The 27,962-nt window shown below is 36.4% G+C and overlaps 1 pseudogene; it reads right to left on the bottom strand.

The window, feature by feature from the left end:
* Nucleotides 1-27,962, bottom strand: part of LOC148028929 (uncharacterized) — a 258,438-nt pseudogene that overhangs the window by 88,513 nt on the left and 141,963 nt on the right.

Below are 27,962 nucleotides of genomic sequence, written 5' to 3'. Positions count from 1 at the left end.
CCTCTTACCAGAACACCGCGAGCTTGGCTTGCTTTCTTGAGCTCCTTACCACGAACAAGGCTCTGATACCATGTCAAGATTGTGGGAGAGAAGGAAGGAGTCTCACTTGTAGCTTTCTTGCTTGCACAATGGGGGAATACACACAGAAGTGGAGGCTGAAAACAGTTTTCCTCTTCTTAGTTGTGTAAGCCAAAAGAACTCTCATACAAAGAAATAGAAGAACCCTATATATGGGTCTTAAACCAAACTCAACTAACTAAGGTGGCATACTAACTGAGCCACGAACTAGAGTAGATAAGGATAGCTGTCATGTAGCTATTATTCATGGGCGGTGTACCAACCGCGTCTGCAACTGACAAGTCGGTGACATAAATACACAACGGTTACCCTGGTGTATCACGAGTGGAGCTCGATATCTCAACACATCACCAGTCTCCACAAATCCTAGTTTTTCCATTTTCCTTGCATCCTGCATCCATTCTGCATGACCTGTCATGTGGTTTGACGCACCTGAGTCAACATACCACACTTCATTGCTTTCTTCTACACTTGTCACAGAATTATTCATGTGCTGTACCATAAACAAATGCTCATTTCTGTCATCACCCTGTCTACTAGAAGATGCATAATTCCCTTGTTGCAATTTTCCATTCATGATATCATTTTGCTTTTTATAGCAGTCTTTAGCCATATGACCCATTTTACCACAATAGTAGCATTCAACATTGTTGTTTGCATTTTGGCCTCTTTGCCATCCACCACGACCTCTTTGGCTCCCCCTGCCTCTAGAGTTACCACGTCCTCCTCCATAGGACTGGTTTTCTTGAGTTTGCTGCATATTCTGATTTCTATCACAGCCTCCAGATCTGCGTCCTCTACCTCTGCCTCTACCTCTTCCAGCATTTGAGTAGAAGACAACTTCTTTTGAAGTTCCTCTTGAAGAAGATGCACCACCATTTCTCTGCTCCTCAGAAATTAGAAGAGCAATCAACTCCTCAAAATCAGGAAATCTTTCACGGACGGAAATGGATGTCTGGAACTGTGCATAATCCTTTCCTAGACCATTCAAGGTCACAGAAACTAAATCATCATCTTCCATTGGCGACCCAATGGAAGCAAGTGCATCTGCAATCTTCTTCACCTTCATGTGGTAGTCATTGATGCTCATACTTTCTCTTTGCACATTGTGCAACTCTTGCTTGAGCTGCATTTTCCTGGCTTGCATATTTGTGCTATGCATTTTTGACAAAGTATCCCATGCCTCCTTTGGCGTACTTGCATCCTGAATATGCACAATCATAGAGTCTGAAATAATGATAGATAGCCAGTACATAACTTTTCTAGCTCTCTCATGCCATCCTTTAAATCCCTGCATTTGCTGTTGATTGGGAACCTCACGAAGAACTGGTTCTTCTTCATTTCCTGCAATAAATTCCCAATATCCTTTTCCCATAAGGAAATTCGTCATTCTAAACTTCCATGCTTGGAAGTTGTTCTTGTCAAGCTTTTCAGTGACAATCTGTGAAAGAGAATCAGAAGCCATTACAAAACACTGCAAAAAATTTTATCACTATAAAAAAACACAGCTTCAGCCTCACAAGGGCAAATCTGCAAAACTGACGAAAGTGGTATTTGACCACACAGTCACTTCCTAGTGACGATTTTGCATCAACAAGCAACAAGGATGATTCTGTAACTCCCAATGTCTCTGCGCACAGGCATACGATGCAATTTTTGCGGTAATTTTTCAGCGACGTGTAGAACAGTTGTCGCACAACATAAAACAAGGCCTTTTCTTGAGTGCGTACAGAAAACTTCCACCTCCAAAACAGGCCTCGAAATGGCCTCAAATAAAAAAAACAAAGCAACCAAGGGCTAAAGTCTCGTCCCGCAACATATACTGCCCTCTTGCTACACCGCGAAGGGCATCTCAGTCTGAGATAATGCACTCAGGCACGTTCCGACTGTTCTACCTGCATAGACTTGCTCCCAAACTCGAAAAATGAAAGCAATACTGTTCCTCTTACCAGAACACCGTGAACTTGGTTTGCTTTCTTGAGCTCCTTACCATGAACGAGGCTCTGATACCATGTCAAGATTTTGTGGGAGAGAATGAAGGAGTCTCACTTGTAGCTTTCTCACTTCCACAATGGGGGAATACACACAAAGGTGGAGGCTGAAAACAGTTTTCCTCTTTTTAGTTGTGTAAGCCAAAAGAACTCTCATACAAAGAAATAGAAGAACCCTATATATGGGTCTCAAACCAAACTCAACTAACTAAGGTGGCATACTAACTGAACCACGAACTAGAGTAGATAAGGGTAGCTGTCATCTAGCTATTATTCATGGGTGGTGTACCAACCGCATCTGCAACTAACAAGTCGGTTACATAAATGCACAACGGTCACCCTGGCATATCACGAGCGGAGCTCGATATCTCAACAAGGTGGAGGGGGCGATACTTGATCAGATGGAGGAGGGGGAAGCACACCCTTCATAAGGCCTGAATATGTCAAGAAAGCATATAAATATGAACCGTAGGTGACATTTGTGACATTTCCTCTGGTCACTTTGACAAACTATTGGTCCATCTTCATAAGCAGGTAAGTACTCCGATCAATGGAAATCCCTTTTAACACCATCTTGGAAGCTGTGAAGAGTTCCTTAGACAAATAATGGGATGGTGTCTTGGCAGACACAAATTTGTCTTGGAGAAATTGGCAGACTAGCGTCCAAAGAGGATCAGTGAGATCATTGAAAAAAACACTCCTGAAGTGTTGATCACTTTCTTGACATCAAGAACCTCTTTGGTCTGCTTTTGTAACAACTTGAGAATCTCATCATTTGAGAATAACTGTCTAGTTGTAACAAAGGGTTCTCCTTTATAGGGAAGAGACAAAGCCTTCCCTAACCCTCTAGGTGTCAATACCATGGAAGTACCACAAACCAAGCCCGATTTCTTACTGTATGACGCAAAAAACTCATCATATAGGGCTGGATCATCTAGAATCAAAGGGAGTGAAGCAGCCATGAAGGTTGCAAGGCCTGCTTTCGCTATATGCTCAAAAGTGAGTAGGGAAGAATAATACCTACTAATCAATGGGACATACTGAATAGGAGGTGGAGCTTGAGGCGCCATTCAAATGGAAAATACACACACCACAAACACAGACAATCACAAAGAATGCTTGTAAAATAACAAAATAGCTATAAAAAAGAAATCGATCAAAATAAGCACACACACAGACGTAACTAACCAATTGACCATCCCAAATAACCCACATCCTAGAAAAAATTCGTCATGACCTCTACACAGAGGGACCGAAAACTTCATGCGATGTAACAAGCAGTCACCCAAGACCCCGTATCAGGCAAAAAAAAAAAACTACAAACCGCACCCGTAATCGTATCACACAAGCAAATCATTATACCTTAAAAACCTAATCAAGACATTACCAGAACTTTTATAAACAATATCAGCTTAAAGGACTATACGTGCCCATCCCACGAAGCGTATTTATTGAAAAAGAGAAAAAAAGTGCAGTGAGGGAAATGATTTTAATGAAGGGTTCATTTTAATAAATTATTAACAATGGTTGAAATTTTATTAGGTTGTAAACCTTAATAAGAAAACGACAGTTCATTTTTAAAATTTTAATTACAAATTATTAGGGTGAAGCGGTGCTTTTACAAAACCCAGACTTCGATACCCAGACTAGGGTCTCTAAATGCAAATTCATTAATTAGAAAATAATAGTGATGTGGAGCACTTTTTTACCAGCGTGTGTTTTTTTTAACGATTGGTTCATTTTTATTTAAAATTAAAGTGGTTTTGAGACACACGTAGCACGTGCAAAGGGAATGGTGGGTTGATTTTAAATTATTAGAAAAATGTGTGTTTAGCGTGAATGCGCGTGCCATGGTGGTGTTTAGGATTCATTTTAAGAATTAATTGCAAATTTTGGGGTAGCGAAAAAAAATAAGAATGAAAAAAGAAAAATACCTGGAAGTGGATATATGTGTGTACAAGAAAATGGAATACGTACGTCTCAATCCCAAGATAATGAAAATGAGTCCCAAAAATAAAATGCTAATAACTGAAAAGTTTTGACAGAATAAGCTTTTCAACAACAAAAACCAACATATTATAAAAATGTAATAAAGTTGGTGTGTTTTGATTGTGTGATTTGGTGAATGTTCGATTTTTTATGATTGGCGTTTTTTTTCTCTTTGTTTTTTTTAATGATTAAAGCGGGATATAGGACACATGAATATATTGTGAAGTGTAATGGTGGGATTTCAGCAATCCAACAAGTATCAACAATGTGTTTGAATTTATTCATGATTTTTCAGCTAATTTTTGGAATTTAAAATAAATTTTCATGAGGTGAGGTATTAAAATTAGGGTTTTGGCTTCAAATAATACTTTGTCCTTTTATGGAAGTATTTTCGTTTTTAATGAATTTTGCTCATTTTGCATGTATTTTTGAAAGAATTTTGAAGTTTTGAATTTTCTGCAATTTAGTTTCTTGAATTCCCACTTTAAAAAATATTGGAAATGTAGTTTTATGTGTTTTTAGGATTTTGCGAGTTTTGAAAATAAAAGTTGGTACCCGAGCTACATGTGAACAGCTGATAATGACTGCGTGTAAATGGCTGACTGCTTTCTTTTTACTCTTGTTGTTTTTTTTTTTTTGAAATTTGTTTGAATGTGGGTCTTTGATGGTGGGGTTTTTGTTTTTTTCTTTTGGTGTTGTTGGGGTTTTTTTTTCGTTTGGTGTTTTTTTTTTTTTGCTGTTTTTAAATTTGTTGGGTTGGTTAAAAATTAGCACACCCTGTCCTGCTCGCATGCGTGTGACGAGAGTAAAAAAAAATTATAGCGGAGGGAGCAGACGGGGTGAGGACGGTGACACGCGAGACACAGAGGCGAGGGGGGCGTCCCGAGGTGCTTAAAACCAAAAACATTCGTGTTCACACGCGACACGAGAGACGTGGCCACACGTCAAGAAGGAAGAAAAATTAATAAAACCCAAACCGCACGTCGGATCAAAAAACTGTAAAAAAGGAAAATGTGTCGGGAGATGAGGGGAAGATGATAGAAAAATGCGACACTGGTTCCGGGGCTAGAGGTGTCAAGCTTCACTTGAGGGGCTCATGGTATCTTGTTGGTGATGCACCAACCAATGTATTTCTTAAGGCTTAAAAAGTCAATAAATGTCAAGAGAGGGTTGCTATGATTGATAATGGCAAAGGGCAAATAGTAAGAGATGATATGGACATTACAAGAGCATTCACCAAGAAATTTTCCACTATTCTTGGTGTAGAGGTTGAACAGTTTGAGAATTATCATGGCAAACTAAGAGAGTTATTTAGGGAAATCAATAATTTAATTGGCACCTCTAAAGCTACTCTTATGAGCAAGCTATCTATGGAGGAATTGAAGTTCACTGTAAATAAAATGGCCAAAGGCAAGTCGCATGAGATTGATGGAATAAAGTTGAAGTTTTCCTAGCTTTGTAGAATGTATGCGTAGATTATATGTGCTATCTTTTCAACCATATAAGAAGGGTTGGTGAATTCCCTTCAAAACTCAATCAAGGATTAGTAAAGCTCATCCCTAAGTCACTTGACAAGGTCAAGTTGGGCAACTAGAGACCTTGAGTATGCTCAATCTAGCTTATAAGATTTACACCAAGGCTCTTGCTAACAAGATCAAGTCCAATCTTGGTAGAGTATTGCATGATGAGGAGCACAGTTTTGTATAGGCTCATAGGATTCATGATGTTATTCTGTACTTGATGTTGTCCATGGATCTAGCGTATCATCTAAGTCAAAGTTTATCCTAAGTAATATGGACTTCAACAAAGCGTATGATATAATCATCTGCATTTCATTGTGGAGGAAATGGACTTTATGGGATTTGGTCTAGGATTCATTAAAATGTTGAGAGCTATGCTTGCAAATGCTTTTGTTGTTTTGCATGTGAATCGAGTTTGCTCAAATCCTTTTGTAATAAGGAAATCTGTCAAGCAAGGGTGCCCTTTCTAAGGAGCCTCAAGAGGTCTAATAGCTCTTTTAAGGGGTTTTGTAAAGCTCTAGCTAAGTTCTAAAGCTTTTGTTGTTTTGCATGTGAATCGAGTTTGCTCAAATCCTTTTGTAATAAGGAAATAGGGTGCCCTTTCTAAGGAGCCTCAAGAGGTCTAATAGCTCTTTTAAGGGGTTTTGTAAAGCTCTAGCTAAGTTCTAAAGCTTTGTGCTCGCCATCAGTCTCAACCTGAGAAGCTTTGTAAATATCTTTCTTCTATGTTTATAATATATATTATTTTCTACACATTAAAAAAAAACACCTTTAGATAATCCATAGCATAAACAAAAATGTGGCCACTCTTTTTGGAAAAAGCTTAAGAGATTTGAGCTACTCAATCAAAAAGTACAAGTCAAAAATAATAAATTAATTTTAAATAGAGTCTAATATATTTGATAGTAATTTAGCATCTTTAATTTATGGATTTATTTTTCAATTAGATCTACATACTTTTAGAATAATTATTAATAAGTAAACACTAATATATATATCTCTTTCTTTGTCCCACTTGATGTAGATTTTGATGTAGTTAGATATAGATGAATGTGCCCATAGTTCAAAAGATTTTATATATATGTCATGCAAAGTTTTCCCATTTCGAAAAAGATGTATTGGGAATTGTAAGGTAGATATCAAATAAACTAAAAGGCTCATGATGAATCATGTGCATTGGGAATTTGGGATTGCTAGAATGCACACTTTTCTCCCTTCTTAGGGGCTACTTTATAGGTGGCATTATGCTTTTACTAAGCCAAATCATTAGACTAAATAGAATGAATTTTTATAATGGTCTTGGGGCACATCAAAAGATTTTTTTGTGACTTTTCCTTCCTTTCCTATTAAAGACTTAGGCTATCAAATCACATCTTTAATATTAATATCTCTTCAATCCACAAAGTTGTCTTTATCGCTATCATTTCTATTTAGCTCACTAAGGTACTTAATAAGAGCCAAGCCATGCCTAAGTAAATTTAACTTACACAAGTTCTCATACTCAAGTTCACAACAACATGTGGCTAATTTATTTGACCCTTTTCTCCTCAAGTACACCGCTCTCTCTGTCTCTCTCCTTTCTACAACTCACTCTCACCTCAAATACCCTCTCTCCCCTTGCTACCATAGGTGGAATCCTAGTCTAATCAAAGTAGGGGTGGCCTTGGTGCTCCTATTTTTACTCCACTAAGTGAAGACTTAGGTGTGACACAACCTTAACATGTACATTCCCTATCTCTCTCTCTCTCTCTCTCTCTCTCTCTCATCTACACGTACACACACACACACTCTCTCTCTAGCTAGAATTGTGGGATCTTCCATTAAGATGTATTGGGTTGTTCCTTCAAGTTAAAGCCTGTGTTTCTCTCTCTCTTTCTGGCTTGGGTGGATTGCATAGACTGAGGGGGAGATACTCTGCAGTCTTTTTTATATTTTAAAACTTAGTTTTTCCCGACTTTTTTAGTTTCCATACTTCTCATTCCAATTTTATAAATTGTATAACTTCTTATATGATGAGAGATGATGATACCAGTTATATTGGTTATGGTCTCATAGGCCACACTGGCAGGCGTTAATAGATCTTTCTTTCTTTCTCGCCCCCAAAAGGTTGCAACCTGAACGTTCACAGAAAGACACGATACAAATATCGGAGCGTTATGGACGTGGCAACTTGCAAGTACAAAAATATGAAAATGTGGGACCGCGAAGATGAAGGAGGGCATGGAGCATTAATCTAAGACAGGCGAGACAAGGACGAGGCACCCACCACCATGTCTGAGAGAGAGAGAGAGAGGATAAGTCGTCGATGACAAGGAAGGTGGTGGAGCACGAGGTGATGGTGAAGCAGTTGCCTGAGGCGATATGGATATGGATAATGGCAGGCTCATATCTTATCCTGGTTCGTAAAATATTAAAAAGTGGGCCCACGAGAAGGGCATGAAGCATTAATCTAAGACAGGCGAGACATAGACAAGGCAACCACCACCATATATCTAGGTAGTAGGAAGGGACGATAAGACGTCGTGACAGAGATAGAGAGCATTCAATGCCTATCTATAGATATTAGATACCCTTGTCTATAACTTTTTCATGAATAAAATACACCTTTTTTATTTAATCGATAAAAAATCCTTTTTTTACCCTTTTGTATGTATAAATATTTAAAAATATATATATTTTTAATCCCCTTATATTAAGCACACTTGATATACAAATATATTTATGAGTGACCGACCTCCTTGAGTATGAAAGTAAAGATAAAATTTATGCTCAAAGGATAAGAAGCATTGTATGCAAATTCTACTAAGGAGAAGTATTGGATCCAATGTTTTGGCACAGTAAGCCCATATTATATCCTAAAATGACTTGGTATATCTTTTGGTTTGACCATTTATTTGAGGATTATAGGTTGTACTGAAGATATAGTTGGGTTCCAATAGCTTCTAATGTGCTTGTGTTTAGAGGTGAGTAAGGAATCTCTATCACTAAGTATTCGCCTTGGCAATCCATGGAGTCTAAAGATCTCCTTAATCAATAGTAGGAAAAGCCTTGAAGGTGACTTTTACTAGTAAAAGATGAGAAACCTTAGTAAGCTTATTAATAATTACCATTATACAGTTGTATCCCCTTATATAGTGTGGGTAGTCCCACAATGAGATCCATAATGATGGACCACTTCATTTCTAGAATATCAAGGGTTCTTAGCTTGATAGAAAGCTTAACATTTTGAGCTTTGATAATTTGGTAACATGAACTTTGGGTGACATATTGGGTAACATATTTCAACACATCCTTCTTTAGTATTGTCCAATGGTAGCTTTTTCTTATTGCATCAAGTGTCTTGGCATACCCAAGTTGTCCTTAGAAAGGAGAGTGGTGAGCTTTTCAAAGTATCTTCTTCTTCGGTCCCTAGCTAATTAGGTATGCACAACCTATCCTAGAAGTATAAAATATCTCCATTCAGTAAGACATGCCTATATTTGAATTGGGAGTGAGGGCCATTTCCTTTTTGTTGTAAGGAATTTGACTTAAGGGATTGATAGTCCACTAGGGAGGAAAACATGAAAAAAACAACACTTTTGTTAATCCCTTGATTAAGAAAAGAGCCCAAAAGAGTCTGCCACATATACAAAAATATGGTATTATTGTATCCTTCACGTTGGAGATAGTAGAGTCTATTTCCTAGTTCTCTCTTTTTTATTTGTACCCATGACAAAGCTATCAAAAGATACAATATTCAAAAAATTGAGAGATCTCTTTTAGCCAAAAGATGGAAAGTCTAACGTGTTTAGGTAGTCCCAATAGTCCCATTCACTGACAAAAGTTGTCAAAGATATGACAGAGATGGGACCTAAAGTTAATACTCAATATTGTGAAAATTAAGAGATTTGACTACATTTTGGCACCCATATGTTTTTACGCTCTGCTCTCTTGATTCTCCTTGACTATCTCTCTTTGCAACTCTTTCTCTACACAATATGTGCACTTTTATTTTTTTTCTATAGCATCCACAAGCCATCCTTCTTGTTCCATGAACTCTTGTATCGTCTACAACAAAGTACATGTGGAACTTGGAATCCCAAATTTTTGTAAATGATTAGTTTACCATACTACCATCCTGCAAAGGCTCCCATTAGTATATTTATATTGCTAGGGATATATACTTGCCTCCAACTAAATATATTTCTTTAGAAACACACATTAAGTTTTAATACAAGTAATAAACATAACTTTTTTCTATCAGTGTTAGTAATAAAAATGGATTATTTTCTATAAATATCTTTCCATAAACAAGTATTGAGTAGCAACCTACGGAGAGATTGAGTGGTACTTTCCAAGCTATTAGAAAATATTAGAGACACATTAAAGTTCTCAAAAAGACAACACAAGTTTAAGATATAAGTTCTTATGATAGCTCTTGCACAACTTGGTTTGTGATAAAACTTGTAAAACCTAGTTGTGCATACTTGATTTACAAACTAAAATAAAATAAAGATATAAGATTGAGTTCAATAGTGTAAACACATGATAAGTTTTTGACAAGAAAATTGAAATAAAATAAAGATATAAGATTGAGTTCAATAGTGTAAACACATGATAAGTCTTTGACAAGAAAATATAACTTATGAATATATGTTTTAGCTTAAAGGTGTACAATTACATTGAAAAATATTTGAGTATTGTTTGTTTTGTATAAGTTATATATCACTTACTATTGTATTTTTTGCACTAGAAATATATAAACCATTGAGAATTTAGTCTTGCTCATTAGCACTTTTGTGTGAAGAAACATTTAGAGAAAACTTCATATACTTTAATATGATTCTAAAAATGAATATATGCTTGGCATATATACCCAAATTATTTTATTATATCATGAGTTACAAGATGTGAGTGTACATATATAAAATAATAATCTACCCTTAGAGTATATTCCTTGAATGCTAGCAAAAGCAATATAGGAATATATACAAGATAAAAACTACAAGAAATGAATATTTTTTTAAATGATTTTCTCAAGTTTTTTTCAATGCAACGATATTTATTTTTAATGAGACTTTACACCTTTTCTAAAAAAAGTGATTTTTTTTACTAAATATATTTTACTTTGAAAAATTTTAGATTTTTTTCAAATTAATCTAATTTATTATTCTAAAAATATTTTAAGGCTACAAATAAGCTTAAAATTTGAGAAAAAATAATTAAAAATGGGACTTGCACTATTGTGTGATGAGGGGGGATGGTGGATGAAAATGAGCTCTGGAAAATTTGATCAAAGCATAAGATGTTTATTAATTTTTAAAATATTTTTTTTGAGAAGTGTATGGTCTCATAAAAAATAAAGATCATATCATTATCACATAATTGAATGTAGTAGTGACCATTACCATGAAGCTGAAAAATCCTTAAAAAATCAAATATCTTAGATATAGTTTAAGAAGACTTAACAAAAAATAGAACTTGTCCACATAGTGTGATTAGAGGAGTTCGTGGCATCTAGCAATGCCCCTAATTGCATCTTATGGACAAGTCCTATTCTTTCTCATTTTTCAAGCTTGTTTTTAGCCTAAAACTATTCTAAAAATGGCAAATAAATTGAAATTTTTAAAAAATATTTCAAAACAAAGCATAAGATATTTATAAAGTTTTAAAAATGACAATTAGAAGCTCTCATTCAAAATAAAGTTCATAACACTATCACATAGTTAAATGTAGTAGTCAATATTACTCTAAAGTTAAAATTTCATAGAAAAATCGAAGACTTTAATTTTAATTCAAGGAAACTTGAGGAAATCATGAAAAATAACAAATATTTGATACTATGTGAATAGTAGATTCAACCATAGTGAAAATTTTCTCTCAATTCACCAATTATAATTATTCAAGAGAGACTAATTTTTTGAAGAGTTTGTTGAATATATTGTATCTTGTCTAAATAATATATTCTATCATTTTAGCTATAGAGAAAGATTGAAGAGATGTTGAATAATGATATCTATTATTATGGGTTTCTTATAAGAATTTGACTAGTAATGACTTACACTACAAGATATAGACCTTATAGCGACGTTTAAAGCGACGAAAATACAAACAACAAAATTTGCCCCCGTCGTCGCAAAAAGCGTCGTTATTGACGACGCCATAGAATCGTCGCTATATGTGTCGCAAATGCGACGAATATAGCTACGCATATAGCGACGGTTACAGAGAATTTGCGACGCTTATAGCGACGACAATAGCGACGTGTGCAGTAAATTTGCGACGCAAATAGCGATGGTAACAGAGAAATTTTTTTTTTTGGTGGCAGGGCAGCTATGAGAGCCATACAAAATAGTTTCTGCACTGCTGCATACAAAGCGTTTGCAAACAAAAAGAATGTATACTGAAATCATAAAACTGATAGATGAAATAAATACATGATATCGCATAAAATGCGATTGGTACAATCATAAAACAATATCACTAATACATAGAAAATGCGTACATAGATCAGGCGACTAAAAGCTAAAGGTATGTGAGCTCTAAGGATCCAAGGGCAAGCTACAAATCCTCGTCCCCCAAAAGCTCTTCCCACTGCAAAGGAGCATCAAACGGATTCTGCAGAAAAAGAAACAACATATCAATCCACCATACAATAATGCATTCACATATCTCATGGTAACTACGGACAAGAAAGATGAGTGACTTACTGGGCCGCCGCGTCTATACAATCGGTCGATCAATGATCTGAGACCGTGCCTCTCTGCATATCGAGTCTCAAGGCCTTGCGGATCGCGATTTGTAATGGAGTGCTGCAAAGAAAACAAAATGCTAACTGTTAGAAACATGATTGTCAGTACAAAGAATATCTCAAAAAAACAAATAAGCAAAACAAAAGAGAAACTTACAAAGTCCTCCAAATATGTCCTGTGGCCGCCACTCCCAAGATGATGTACCGATCCGGCCTCGATTCGTGCCCTCGCCGCCTCCCGCTGCTGACTCCAACGTCCTGGCGAATTTGTAGCCTCCTCCCTTAGTCGGCGCCAGTCGTCTGCATCTAACCACTCGGGCTTTGGAGCCCCACTCTTGATTGCCTTGCATGCGTCGGATCGTCTATGTGACATGTATGCACGCATGCAATCCATCATCCAGCCCGTAGAGGATCTATCCACTGCGGCTGGCATTGGGAACTCCTCGTGCAAGGATGCTACTATGTACTCCTTGCTCCCCTCCGGTATGTTCCTCCAATGATCCAGGACGTTGTGCCGAAAAACTTGTTGGCACAACTCCCTCATGCGAGCCATCACCCTCCTCCCCTCATAATTCATGATGATGGCTCCTGACCTGCCATCCACTAGGTATCCATAACCCCTAGGAGTATGCCTAAGATGGGCCCTCTCCCATCTCCGTCCATGCTCCTGGGCATATCCAGGAGACCCTTGTACATCCGGTGTACCGACGGGGGTACCCTCTCCCGGAGTGCCACTCAAAGGGGTGCCACCAAAAGGCGTGCCATCTGCCGACGGTTGCGCAAAAGCCGGAGTAACTGGAGTGGACGTCCCCACAGGTGTGACAAATCCTGGAGGTGACGCAGCTCCAACTGAACGACGAGACGGAGACACCGCGTCCGTGTCTCCACAGCAGCACCCCCCTGATCCTCCTACAGTCGCAGTCCCTCCCTCTGGCCCAAGTCGCGAGCGTCGAGATCGTCTGCTCGAAGCTGAAGCAATAACCTGAAAAAATCATAAAACACCTTGAAAAATCCATCCATGTTTGCAATAATACTGTTTAAAAAAAAAACAATGAAGTATGTGTGCAAGGTACTTGAATAACTCAGTCACACTCGTATCGCTCCAACCGTATTTTGCTTGCACACTTAAGAGTGCAAGCAATGTCTTCAACCGAGATACTTGGCACCCATTATATAATCGGCACCCATCATACAATGGTATGGATGCTTCCTCTCTAAGCGGGTCAGATGTCTCAACATCCATGGGAATCAATGCATCAATCATTGCCTCCATCTCAGGCTCCAAGATTGTAGGCAAGTCGGGAAGGTTGTCTGTCTCCTCTGGCATTGACAGTATAGATGGGCCTTGCGAGTGGTCGATTGGCTCCTGCAATCCATCCATCGCACATCCACGAACTCTTCTAATTGGCCGCAAAGGGTGCACTCCCCCTTGGGTCGAGACATCACCCCCCTAGATACAAAATTTGCCAACAAGACCCAATCTTATTGTGTATGGTTTTCAATTAGCTTGAGAGTACAATGCATGAAAAATGCTAACTTCAAATTACCGTTTGCTGAAAATCTGCAATCTCCTGATCAATGATCTCAGATTGAAACTCGCCAAATCGTCGTACGTGTTCTATAGACAATCGACGTTTTCGTCTAATTGCCAACTTGCATTGAGAGCAAGGACATGGGACACGCTGATTAAGATACGTCTCGCGGTCTTGAACAATAAGACCTTCTTCGTTTGCCATCTTATCTACATTACAGCAAATGAGGCTTAAATGGATAGCTTTATGGAAATGTACGTCAAGTTGCAAGTTGACCATAAACCTTGCATTGTATATAGTAGTCGAGAGATTTTCCGATGTTATATCTCGGCCTTGTATCATGCTCAACGATTTGTTTGTCCCGGTAGATAATTATTTGTTATATCTCGGCTTTGAGTATAAGTAATCCATTTTAAAATTAATGCACGCCATCTATGAAATTTTATAACTATAGTAATAAAATTTATTTCAATCAATTCTACTCATAGTCATAAGACCTGAGAGAAATTATCCTATACTCAATTTAAGGGTTTCTTCTTCTATAACAATAATTTTGGGTTCATTTTGATGAAGTACGTGGCCCATGGCAAAGCACATTGCATACCATTATCAATAAGTATATTATCTTAAATTTCCTTCCCCTCCCTCTCCCTCTCTTTCTCTCCCTCTCCCTCTCTTCCTCTCTTTCTCTCACCCTCTCCCTCTCCCTCTCGTTCTCTTTCTCGCTCTCTCTCATTTCCTCCCCCTCCCCCTCCCCCTCCCCCTCCCCCTCCCTCTCCCTCTCCCTCTCTATCTCTCTTTCTCTCTCATTTCCTAAACAAGCAAAAAATAAAGTGATTTAAACATCCTCCAAGCAAAAGGGAGAGGAAGAGATACAATGCACTCTCCCTCTCTTTCTCTTTCTATCCCTCTCTCATTTCCTTTCCCTTCCTCTCCCTCTCACTCTCTTTCTCTCTCATTTCCTCTCCTAAACAAGCAAAATATAAAGTGATTCAAACATTAAACAAGCAAAAGGGAGAGGGAGAGAGAGAATGCACTCTCCCTCATTCTCCCTCTCTTTCTCTTTCTCTCCCTCTCCTATTTCCTCCCCCTCCCTCTCCCTCTCCCTCTATTTCTATTTCTCTTTCTCTTTCTCTTTCTCTTTCTTTCCCTCTCCCTCTCTCTCTCCCTCTCTTTCTCTCTTACTCTCTCGTTTCCTCTCCTAAACAAGCAAAAAAGAAAGTAATTTAAACATTAAACAAGCAAAAGGGAGAGGGAGAGAGAGAATGCACTCTCCCTCCTTCTCCCTCTCTTTCTCTTTCTCTCCCTCTCCTATTTCCTCCCCCTCCCTCTCCCTCTCCCTCTCCCTCTATTTCTCTTTCTCTTTCTCTTTCTTTCCCTCTCCCTCTCCCTCTCCCTCTCCCTCTCCCTCTCCCTCTCTCTCTCCCTCTCCCTCTCTCTCTCTCTTACTCTCTCGTTTCCTCTCCTAAACAAGCAAAAAAGAAAGTAATTTAAACATTAAACAAGCAAAAGGGAGAGAGAGAGAGAGAGAATGCACTCTCCCTCTCTCCCTCTCCCTCTCCCTCTCCCTCTCCCTCTCCCTCTCCCTCTCTTTCATTTCCTCTCCTAAACAAACAAAAGAGAACGATTTAAACCTTCAACAAGTAAAAGAAAGAGAGAGGGAGACTCACCAATGAGATATGGCGAGCATGGGCGGCTTCTCTTTGCAACAAGGACTCATCCTCTCCTTCGCGAACAATAGCGGTGGCGGCGGCGGCGGCGGTGGCAGCAAGTCTCTTCCTCTTCTTCTCTCACAAAGCCTTGGCTCTCTCCCTCGCTCTCGCTCTCAAAAGGCGAAGAAATGAAAATGAAAACGGCGCTCTGGTTTCGGCCGCGCTTTTTTCCCTGCGGCGTCGCTATTTGAGTCGCAAATAGCGACGCTAGTTGCGACGCCAATAGCGACGCCTATAGCGACACCGATATCCGCTGTCGCTAATCGGCGTCGCTAATTGCCCAATTCCTTGTAGTGTTATTTATTTAGCTCCATTGTTATCAAAAGTTTATACTATTATATAAGACTACTAATTATTTATTTATCTAACATCATTGACTTGTCAAAATGTCATGTTGTTTCATGTAGAAAGCTTTATATAACATCTTAAAATACTCTTTAAACCATTTTTAAAAGATAAACTAAATCATGAATGCTATAGAAGAGTAAAGGAGATATATAATCACTAGAATTATTTTGATGGACATTTTCTTGTGAAATATTAGATGTATTACATTTAAAGAAAGATATAAAAGGATAAGATATCAATAGTGTAGTGATGCTTTCGATCCACTAATACTTTTATCTATTGTTAGGCTAATCTTTTTTATATTGTAATAGACTAGAAGTTGAACAACAAACATTAAAAAAGCGAGAAGGCTTCAGTAGTAGCAATATTGTTCGAATCAATTTTTTTGTTTTCCAGAAATCAAAGTACTTACTTTCTTCTAATCGTACTACGTTAGCCTCGTCTTATCCATCAATGCTTGTTAAAATGTTGATATTATAACACAATATAATGAAGATATTCTATTTTCAAGTGCCAAGATCAAGGTGAATCTTTTCACTTTCTATTCTATAAGCTTGAGGTTCATCCATAGTATTAGGGACCCCTTTAGTGGCTAATATTCCCCACTTGGCTAAAAGTTTATATATTCATAAGTTTTTCAAAAAAAGTTAAGTAGGTTGAGTTATAAATTGGAGATTTTTTATTTGTCCACATTTCTAAGGTATATTGAGGTTATGAAGAAGCTTTCACCATTCATGTGAAAGAATTCAAAGAAATATGTTAAATTCACCCCAATAAATATAAGTTTTGGGGTACATATAGAAAGATTTGCCACATTATTCTATACTTAAGGTTTATATAGATATTAATAAGTTGATTATTTGTGAGTAGAAATATTCTGACATTTCAAGAGAAAATCACATCCAATGTTAAGATAAGTATATCTTAATTGATAAAAAGATAAAGGATAGTGCAATGTTTTGGTAGTGAGAACCTTGAGAGTAAGAATCCAAACAAATGCTAGTTTCCCCTCAAAGCACCCATGATCCTCCCTTCTAGCATACTATCGTCCTTCCCCTCTTTCTTTGCTCCTCTCCTATATTCCTCTTTATTCCTGAAGCTATACTTATTTGATGCATGAAATATTTAGCCATCTTCTCAAGTTTTCTATGAATGGAGACTCATAGCATTGTGACACCAAGTGGACATAGCCATCTTTGTATCAATTTGTTTGGAATTAAAGAAGTTTCTATTATTCTCATATTTGTTATGTATTCTCTACTTCTTGCTCAAGTTCTATTCATGTTGCACCTGATGGAGCCATCTTTGTATCAATTTGTTTCAAAGATAGCTATCTTCTTATCTTTAGGATCCCAAAGATAGCTACACAATCTCACTTGAATCTCCATATCCAATAAATTTGCACTTCTTGGATCAAGTTTATTTTTTTTGTTCTTAGAGATATGTATGTATGCCTTATCCAAACACTGCAAGTGATTATAAGAGAGTTTGTTGCTAGAGCATACCTCCTCTAGAATCTTGCCATATCCAATGTCTTAATAGAGTGATAAATTAATCAAATAAATATTTGCATTAATAGCTTTATTTTGAAAAACATAAGAGAAACCCACATTAGATAACATACTCTAAACCCTTTCTTATTCATCTTTTTAGCCACCCCATTTTAAGTTGGGTTTTAAAGAGCATCAAGTTACCCTTTAATATCATACATATATGACAAAAGTTTTGGAACACATTAGAGGTATACTTTTCATCATCAGTCAAAGCAACTTGTTCCTCTCAAATAGAACATAGGCATAGGCCCACATAAATAATCATGTACCAATATCTAAGGTTCAAAATTTTTGGTACCAACTTCCTCTAATCACATGTGTTCAAGGCCTATTTATAAATATCCTTCTCTGTGAATTTTCTCTAAATCACACAATCCTTTTCTATTCAATTTGTAAATAAACCCTTTATATTACACCATTGTATATGTCAAATATATATAAAAATTGTATTTTAAAAATACCTTATTATGAACCCACATGATGCATACATATATTTATGAGTGACCTCCTTGAGATCACATAGTAATCATGGTTATCTAGCTATCTAGTACTTATCGAGATTTTATTCAAGTCTAGTTAAGTAGAAAAGAGGAACCATTGGCAAGTGACAAATCTATGTCTCGCACTCCAATAATGCTAGGGCTAAGTAGAAAACAGGAACCTTTGGCAAGTGACAAATCTATGTTTCCCACTCCAATAATGCTAGAAGAGCAAAGTCATTTTCCCTTTTTTCTAGCATCATATATAGCAAACCATTTCTAAAATGATACCTCTAAAGCTCAAAATCCAATCTTGATGCATATCAATATCCATAATAACCAAGAATACACTCCCAAGTGCACACTCTTACTTTTCATTATCTTCACTTATATATGAACTGATAGTGTATGTGAGTATAATAGGTGTTTGCTTTGCCTTTGGTCCTTGACCTCTACTTGACATGTCATCACAAATTCTCTATTGGCCATCACCTAAAATAAGAGATATGGCAAGTCATGAGCTCTATGATGTACTTAGACTACATGAACATATGATGTATGTGAGGAAGGATGAGAAAATGAAACAATATCTTATAGGGCACATCTATGCATTCCACATCTATTCTATAATTTTCCTATTTTCTATTTCCATGTCATTACACAAACAAGAAGACTTAATTGAGTAATGCATTTAAACTTGAATTTACGCATCCGTAGAATGTATTAAGGTTTACTAACTCAAGAAAAGCAAGTAAAATTGTGTATGTGAATCATTCATGTAATGGAGTTTGTGATGAAGATGGATAGGCATCATGCTATCAATGCTCTCATTACATTCATGGGAAATCAATTTGTGAACCGTATCATCTAGTACATTCTCATTTACAACCTCATGATGTAATGGTGGAGGTTCAATATCTTCAAAGTTATTCATCTTTTTGGACTAGGATGTCTCCATCCTATCTTGTTGGCACTTGATATATTTGCATTTTGCATGTGGTAGCACACATAGGTGTAGTATAGCATCTTATATGAGTAAATAGATATATAATTCACTATTGATATTTTAAAAAAAGAGCAAAAAATTGCTATCATTTGTGGCTTTTGTGCTCATCAAAGTTGTTTTTGGATCCCATAATCCATATATATTGATATGATATATTGTTATTCTATGTGTTTGATGCATGCATCCTCAACAACGATCATACAAAAAGGGATGCGAGATCCAATGAAGAAACTATGAAATTATTATTGATAGGTGGGGCAAGTTCATCCACTTTAGTTTATGGTTTTTCCCTTTCATACAGGTTATCCGGCGGAGAGGTTCAGCTTGACAGGATTGCCAATAAACTTATTTTTAGTGAAACTATTCATAATTTTGCATATGTTTAATTATTTGCTCCAATCACACCAAATAATGATATACACACAAGGTTTAGTTATTTGTATTACTAGATGAGGAGGAGGCTAGTAATTATGTGTTTCTAGAGGATATTGATATCTTACCTATAAAATCAAAGTGTAAGGAATTGATATATTTGAATTAATACTTAGCGTCACATTGACCTAAGTATAAAATGTGTAAAGAACACTTCTACAAGAACCATTTAAATAACAAAACTTTTTCCTTTTACCTTGTCAAGCTTTTCACATGTCCTTTCACTCTCCTTTCATGGCTACTAGCCATCTCTCTATCTTCTTCCTATATTTCTCTCTCCTTCTCGATTCTTTCTCTCTTCTCTTTCTCTCTCCTCTCAATTTCCCTTTATTATTAGTGGTACCAGAATCTGAGGAACTCAATTAAGGGCATATTGGAATACATACTTAGTGTCACATTGACCAGAGTATAAAAGGTGTGAGTAAGACTTGTACATGCACCAATTAAATAATATAACTTTTTTATTTGATCTTCTCAAGTTTCTCACCTATCCTTTCAAGATTGTTAGCCATCTCTCTCTCTTTTTTCTTTCTCTCTCATTGTCTAGTCTTCCTCTCTCATTTGCAACACCTAAAGATTACAAGAAGGCATTAAGATGAGATTATGTAGTTGAGAGTTCCTCTAGGTTCTAAAGGGCATATGGCAAATAAATTTTATATCTTATCATGTGTTACATTAGGTTCCAGAAGTGTGGAAGACTGAGAGAGTTGAGGAAGTTTTGAGGATGCTGATATAGATTTGACATGCTCTTTCTTTGAATAGTGGTTTCTCCACTAAGGATGATGCTACAGGACAAGAGCATTGATCTACTCATAATTAAAAGGGAATGATTCAATCACTCTAAATCAGATTTCAACTTGTAGTTGAGACTTCATGCTTCCTTAAGCTGCTCCAATTAGCAAATTGACACAACACGACTAAATTTTGCCACCAATTAGTAAAGGTCATCCAAAATCTTATGACTATTATAGGCCAATAGAAGCTTTGCTATCTATACAAATATTCTTCAACACGATCAACTTCCTTAAGGAATTGTGAAACTTGTTGAATCAACTAATGATTTGGCAATGTCCTAGTTTCCACCAATGTTGCATTATTGCCAATTTGGAGGCCAAAAGAATCCTATAAGAATTTTTATTGATTCTTAATCACATCCTAACTAGATTAAATAAGAGAAGAAGGACACCCTATTTAATTTCTTATTTTTCTCTATTTTTAGGGATATTTAGCATTAAATAATAGTGGAATCTCTCTCTTTCCTTTAGTCTCATATTTAATAATTTGTTCCTAACAATTTTGACTAAGACCTCAAAAATGACATCCCATTTCCTAATACATTTAATTATGACATCTAGATGTTGGATTGGAAATTGTCTATATTTTTTCTTTTCTCCCCTCTGTATTCTTTTGTTGTTTTTGTTAGAGATTTCCCTTCTTCATTCTCTTTCTCCTCTTGACACTTCTCTTTCACTGTGTTTGTTCATGCCATTGGAAGAGTATTGAGATATCACATTCCTGCCATTGAATGAAGCTTGATGTATATCATTTTCATTCAAATAAATTATTAAGGGTTTTGAAAATCATTATTTTGATGTATTTTTCTCAAGACTTTATATTGTTTTTCTTTGTTACTTACTATTAATGTTGCCGTTTTTATGTATTTACATGCTCTATTATGGAAGAGGCTTGCCATCTCAATTTGACTAGAAGAAGCAAGAAAGTTATGGAGGCAACTGGATTGTTGACTCTAAGGAATTTTAGAATTTTTTTACTACTATAGGCCTTTCTCTTTTTTTCTTACTTACTACTATTCTTGATCTTTTTTATACATATGCGTACTTGCTTGGAAGAGACTTATCATATCTATTAGATTGGAAGAAGTAAAAAAGTATGAGGGTAATTAGATTGATGATTGTAAGGGTTTTATATGTCTTTTATTGCTATATGCCTTTATCCCCTTTCTTTCTTACCATTGCTCTTATGGTTTTTGTGCATTTATATGCTCTATTAGAAAAAGACTTGGCATTGCAATTGGATTGGAAGAAGTCAGAAACTTGCTAAGGTAATTGGAATGCTAAGGTACTTTATGTTGTTTTGTGATCCTACCTTGGACTAATTGTCTCATAATAGGTAGCTCATGCTCTTTTTCATGGGGAAGTTCTTAATGTACATGCATTGATAGGGTTCTCTCAAGTGGATATGGTTCTCAAATTACACACCTCGACAGTCCTATTAAGCAATGCTTTTTGGCTTGAGGAATTTTCAATGACATTATCATTTCCAAGTCTCTATTTGATTTCTAAAATCGAACTCTTGTACTATATTAATCCGTCTTCTCTATTTGCTATTTGGATCTACTAGATAAAGATCCAGGAAAGACTCTTATGGTCCTAATTCAAATTCTTGATTGAAGCTAGGTAGTCTCACTAGCCATCAAATATAACTATTTTTCTTCAAAAAGTTAGTGAGAGGTTTTAATATAAGAGAATAATCATTGATAAAGATTTGATATCATCCCATTAGTCCTTGAAATCCATGGACTTCCTTGACTCTCTTGGGAACTAGCCAAACTATAATGTATTTGACCTTTGTAGAGTTAAGTGATCTTCCTCCAATAGAGATAATGTACCCCAAGTATTTGATTTAGTCCTATAGAATACACATTGCTAATCATCTTGGAATAAGACTAGTTTTGGAAAAGGGTTTGGAACACAATCATTATAAAATGAACCTCATGATTTTTCTAGGATTTGAAGAATACCAACACGTCATCAAAGAATACTAGCCTTGGGTAATTCACTATATGTATACCCTCTATATCATGTGCATTTAAGGCATATTTATAAATATCATTATCTGTGAATTTTTCATTAATAAAACATAACCCTTTTCTATTCAATTTGTAAGTAACCCTTTTATATGGGACTCTTCTGTAAAAATTGTGTAAAAATGGTATTTAAAAATCCCTTAGGTTGAACCCACATGATACATATATATATTTATGACTGGCCTTCCTATGATACTAGCACAAAGTCATCTAGATAGGGATGATGATATCGTGCATCAATCTTTTAAATGTTGTTGGGGCATTGATTGACTAATTCAAATGATAAGTAGTAAGAACTCAAAATGACCATATCAAGTACTAAAAGTGGTCTTTGAAATATATTGCTCCTTGATTTAGATTTGATACTACCCTAATCTTAGGTATATCTTTGAGAAGTCTTTGTCACCATGAAGTGATCTACAAGTTCATCAATTTTGGACATAGGATACTTGTTCATGACTATCACGTAGTTTAGTCCTCTTAATTTGATAAAGAACTTAAGGGATCCATATTTCTTCTTTTAGATTAGGACAAGAGGCTCCCAAGGTAAATTACTTAGGAGGATAAACTCTTGCTCAATTAGTTGCCTTAATCGTTTCTTGTGCTCAATGGCTTTGGTTTAAGGTTTTTTAATCATGGGTTTTGGTATTCGCTCATGGAGAAGTCCTAGAATGGATTCCATCTCATGGTTAACTTCTCTATTTGGAGGTGGGCATGCCAACTCTTCATATTAAAAGTCATTGATCCAAGAGAGTAATGTGCCTTCCTTGGGCTTTTCAAATTTATTCAACCTAATCAAGTAAATTCATTTATCGCTTCCGTAGTTCATTCTGAAGTTGGTTAGCTTTACCTAGATGGAACCTTTTCCTTTCAAGTTGTCCTTGTGTCTTCATAGTGTTGCCTTCCAAGTCATGAAAGATAACTTCCCCTTGGGAACATTGGATTTGAACTTTATTGCCCTTGAGCTAATCCATGCCCAATATGCATTTATAACATCCTAGTGGTAGAAATCACAATTAAGTTTTTGTTTTCTCCCTATCTAAATCAAATTGAACATTCCTTATGGTTTTAGTAGAGATTATTTCTTTTCCATTACCTAGCTCTACAATCTTTTTTCATATAGACTTGGAATCTAGATGCAACCTCGTAACTATATTTGGAGCTAGAAAAGAATGACTACTTCCACAAATTTGGAGTTAGAAATGAATGAGTACTTCCACAAACAAAGAGGATATCAAACACACATCCATATTAGTTGCTAGCATCTAGATAATAGAGCATTAGTAGTTGACTCCATTGTTCTCAATAATTATATGAATGGTTACTTGTTTGACTTCTTCGCATAGGGTATACTCCTCATTTTGATGCGCTATCATATAGTTTACCTAGGCTCTAATTACTCTTCCTCAATCTTAGCTTTTCATATTATCTCCATTTTAATTATCTCTTTTGGTTGGCTAAATAGTTGGGATTCTAGCAATAGTATCTCTTGACTAGCCTCAGATATCACTCCCCAAGGAACTTGACAATCAATGAACCACTCAAATGCCATCGAAGAGCAAGGCCAAATATATTTCTCATCAATGGAAATGTCAATCCTCACCATTAGAAACACCCTATATTTCTATTAGAACTTTCTAACTCAAGTCATGGTTCAAATCCAAGTATACTATCTTTGACGACCGGAAGTGCCAAAGTATTGACACTTGTCTAGGAAGAGGAGAATGTTAACGTAATTTAGAAAGCTATTTATTGAAATGGAAAATATAAGAGCTTCTACATCAAGCATTGTGATAGTCCAAGAGTAGAAAAACAAATTTACATGCAAGAATGAAGTTTTGAAAAGAGCTATAGCTTTTGAGAACTTTAGTATATAATTTTAGGCACCATATATTCATAAGATGAGTATGTAATTATTCCCTTGTAAATATGGAGTTTTATAGTTATATAGAAACAAATTGAGAGCCAGGCTTACTCCTATGCAAATTGTAAAAACACCTAAGGTTGCATTAGAAGACATGTGACAGATGTGGATGTTGCAGGTAACTCTATTTACTTTTTCCCACATTGTGTCCATAGTACCCAAAGTGGAATGTCAAAATGAGAAGAAATAGTCATAAATGGAGAAGCATAAGGGTGTCCAACTTAAAATTAAAACTCTAACCCTAATCTCTATAATTTGTAAAAATGAATAAAGAGCTCCTTGCCATGTGTACAACATTTAATCTTCCACTCTTCCATTTTATTATGTACTTGTTGCTTTCATCACGAGAGAGAGAGAGAGAGAGAGAGAGAGAGAGAGAGAGAGAGAGAGAGAGAGAGAGAGAGAGAGAGAGAGAGAGAGAGAGAGAGAGAGAGAGAGAGAGAGAGAGAGAGAGAGAGAGAGAGAGAGAGTGTGTGTGTGTGTGTGTGTGTGTGGTTGAGTGAGTGACTCCTTGCTTCCATCTCTTCTTTCCCTCTTGCCTATATAGCTTGAAGGGTAAGAGGTTAAGTGAGTCAGGGATTGATTGGGATACACTCTTCTTCATCCTCTTCTTCTTCTCATTCTTCTCCATCTTCCATTATCAACATTTGAGCAAGGGTGGTGCATATTTGAAGAAAGAGATGGTAGCTCGAGGAGTTACATTGATATCATCAATGAGCCTCTCATGCATCTCACACTACATCATGGGAATGCAAGTAGATTTATCCACAACATCCTCTTCATCTCTTTGTTTTTTTGTGTTTGTGAGGAATGAGAAAGGAACTTTTGAGATGGTTTTGAGGTAGAGTATGCACCAACTTGGTGATAGATAGTGGAGCCATGTGTTATTCAAGCTCTTGAAAGAATAAGAGTGTCTATCCATGCATTTTTTATCTCTTGTTGAGCCCAAAAATTTCTAATAAAAAAGGAACTTTAGGAAGAATGACTAGAGCAATACCACCTTTCATAAGATAGAACTCAAGCTAAATTTGTTTTAGGGGAAGGATGTGGTAGAGTACTAGTCCTTGAGGCCATGGAAACAACTGACACTCTCTATGGGATAAGTGGTGTGTTAGATGCTCTCAACTTTGATGGGTTGCAAAGTGACCCTTCTTAGATAGGAGTTAGACTACTACCAATGCTTCCCTTGAGAAGTAGAAGTAGATATATCATACTCAACTAAGCCTAGTATTTCTAAAAGGGGGACTAAATATTGTTGTGCATGGAAGGAAGGGTTTTGGTCAACCTAAGAATCCCTCTAAGGACTAAGAAGGGCTATACCACAACATTCCATTGCAACTAAGATATATAAAGTTTTCCATCTAGCATAGTGACATGATTATGCTTTCGCAATGCTAATGATAAGCAAAGGATGTGATACACACATATCACATGGCATATTAGCATAGTATTTTGGCAATAGTAGCATTCTTGGAAATATACATATATTTTTAGAAACATGAACATAAAATACTCTCAAAAATTTTGAACCAATATGTAGGCTTGAATCATTTGTATTTTGGCATTCACTTAGATACCAAGGATGGCACATCTCTTATATTATACCTTCTATGGAGAATGCATATAAAGGGTCAATATACTCTTCAAATGTATAAGGTGTTTTACAAATAATCTTCAAATACAAGTGCTATATAGAGTTTCACATATGAATGCTCTAAGTATAATGCATAACACAAAGCTTAAATGCATATTGTACATTGTCATTGTTTCATTTGAGTCTTCAAACCTTGGTAGGAAATTGGATGAATATTGCTAAACTACCATTATGAGGCATTTTTCTAAGGATCTTCAAGGATCTAGGGATGAAATAATGATGCCTTGAGTAGTCACAAAAGAAAGGAACAAACCAATCTTGTGTCCTAAGTTAAGTAGAATCATGAGACGATACTATAAGTGAGATGAAGATTGGTCTTTTAAGATAATGTATTGGGGATTTCCTTGTTGGTTGCCAAAATTTTCACCTCACATCATGATAATTACAACTTGAGATTTAGGTCCTCATCTAGATGAGTGACTCAAGGGTTTGAGGGTAGATAACTTGAGTCCAAGGGAAGGGGTATCACCATGGACTTGGCTTTGACAATCAAAAGGTACAATTAGCTAGTGTATAGGGTTCTATAGTAATCAAAGATTTGTAGCTAAGGCCTTTAGTGTGGATATTTTATTTGTAAGGTGTAGTTTCTCTAAAAGAGAACCAAAATGCCATGAGGACTAAGGTGTTACACCTTGGGTTTTTTATGCATATGAACAAAGCCTATGCTTTATACAAGATTATAGCTTCAAAAGTTAAACAACTTATTAAGGATGAAAATACAAAAGGTAGTTTCCTTTTGTGATGTGGGAGGAGGTAATTGGACCCTTTTCTAGACATGTCGGTAGTTTTCTCACTGCTCTTTTGACAGGGCAAATGCTAGCCTATTTAGGAGGAATAAAAACAAAGCACTTAATGCTTTAAAACACCAAGTGAGCCTATAAAAGTACAATGTTAATTAGACACGAGGGGGAGTTGGTGGGTCATGCTATGTGTGGTGAGAAGTGTCAAGTTGGTGGAGAAACAAATTAAATGGTAGTGGGTGGTTGAGAAGTCAAGGAGAGGGTGTACTTGTTGGCAGCAAGCTAAGTGTGGGTGATAGTAGTAGAGAGAAGCCAAAGGTGGTTGAGGTGTGGAAGTGTCCGCAATGGTTGTTGGACATTGTAGTAGTGATGGCTAATGTGTTTTTTTGAGAAGGCAATAGAGCAAGTATCATTTATGGAGTAGTAGGAACATGTGGAGATAGAGCTAAAGAAGTGGAAGTTTTGGAAGAGGATGGAAAGACTAAGAAGGCTGTAAAAGTGTGCTTGTGTTAAAGGCCCAACAATTTTGAGAGTATGTTCAAGGAGGTGTGGAGATGATTCATTGATTGAAGGTAACCCTTAGAGGTTGATAGACTTTATAGCTAAGATCTCCACTATGGATTGCCTAAGAGCTTCCACTTGCCCACTACCTTGAGTTGGTAATTGGATCGTAATTGGAGTATTCTCTTTGGTATTTGGGTTTGGTTGCGTGTGATAGTGCTCTCATTTTGTACTTTGGTTGTTTGTTGTCCCTTTTATGTTTTCCACTGCTATCATTGCAACTACTTATTGTCAGATGAAGCCTCAAGTAAATATCTAAACTTGCATTGAGTTGCTTACCATGAGCTCACTCCACTCACATTAGGGGAGATTTGAACTAAAAATTAGGACTTCTAAGGAATGCTATGTCATAATATTCCCTAAAAAACGAGGGGCACGATAGCATAATATTCCTTAGGCCAAAGGAAATCTTTGGTATAACTTCATTGTCCCACTTCCAAAACCTATCAACCTATATATCACCCGAAAGACCTTGATGAGTAGAATCTACATCCTCAAAGTTTGACAATTTTGGAGCTTTGCAAAATTTTATAGTGTTTCCCTTTTTTAGGGAATATTATGACGTGGCATGCATTAGAAGGCCCATTTTTGAGTTCAAATCTCCCCTAATGAATGGAATACCCATGAAAGTCATTGTTTTCTTAGAAGATGTGTAGCCAAGCATTTCTAGTTCCCTATTTCATGATGTAAGCTTTGTGGAAAAATCTCTAACTTAAAAAATTCTAAGGGATTGACTTATAGCTAGCAGCGACACAGTTTATTCGAGTGGCTGAAAATGATATTTTAATTTCATTCCTTCTATTTGTTATCACCATGAAACGATGTGGTTGTTATCACTCTTTGATCCCATACAGTTGTTATGATTACTTCAATGTAAGAATTTCTC

Source organism: Lygodium microphyllum, chromosome 11 (genome assembly GCF_053477565.2).
Source record: "Lygodium microphyllum isolate KBCC chromosome 11, Lygodium_microphyllum_v1.1.10, whole genome shotgun sequence".
Lineage (NCBI taxonomy): Eukaryota > Viridiplantae > Streptophyta > Polypodiopsida > Schizaeales > Lygodiaceae > Lygodium > Lygodium microphyllum.
Note: the sequence above shows the minus strand (reverse complement) of the source record. Positions and strands in the feature narration are given on the sequence as shown.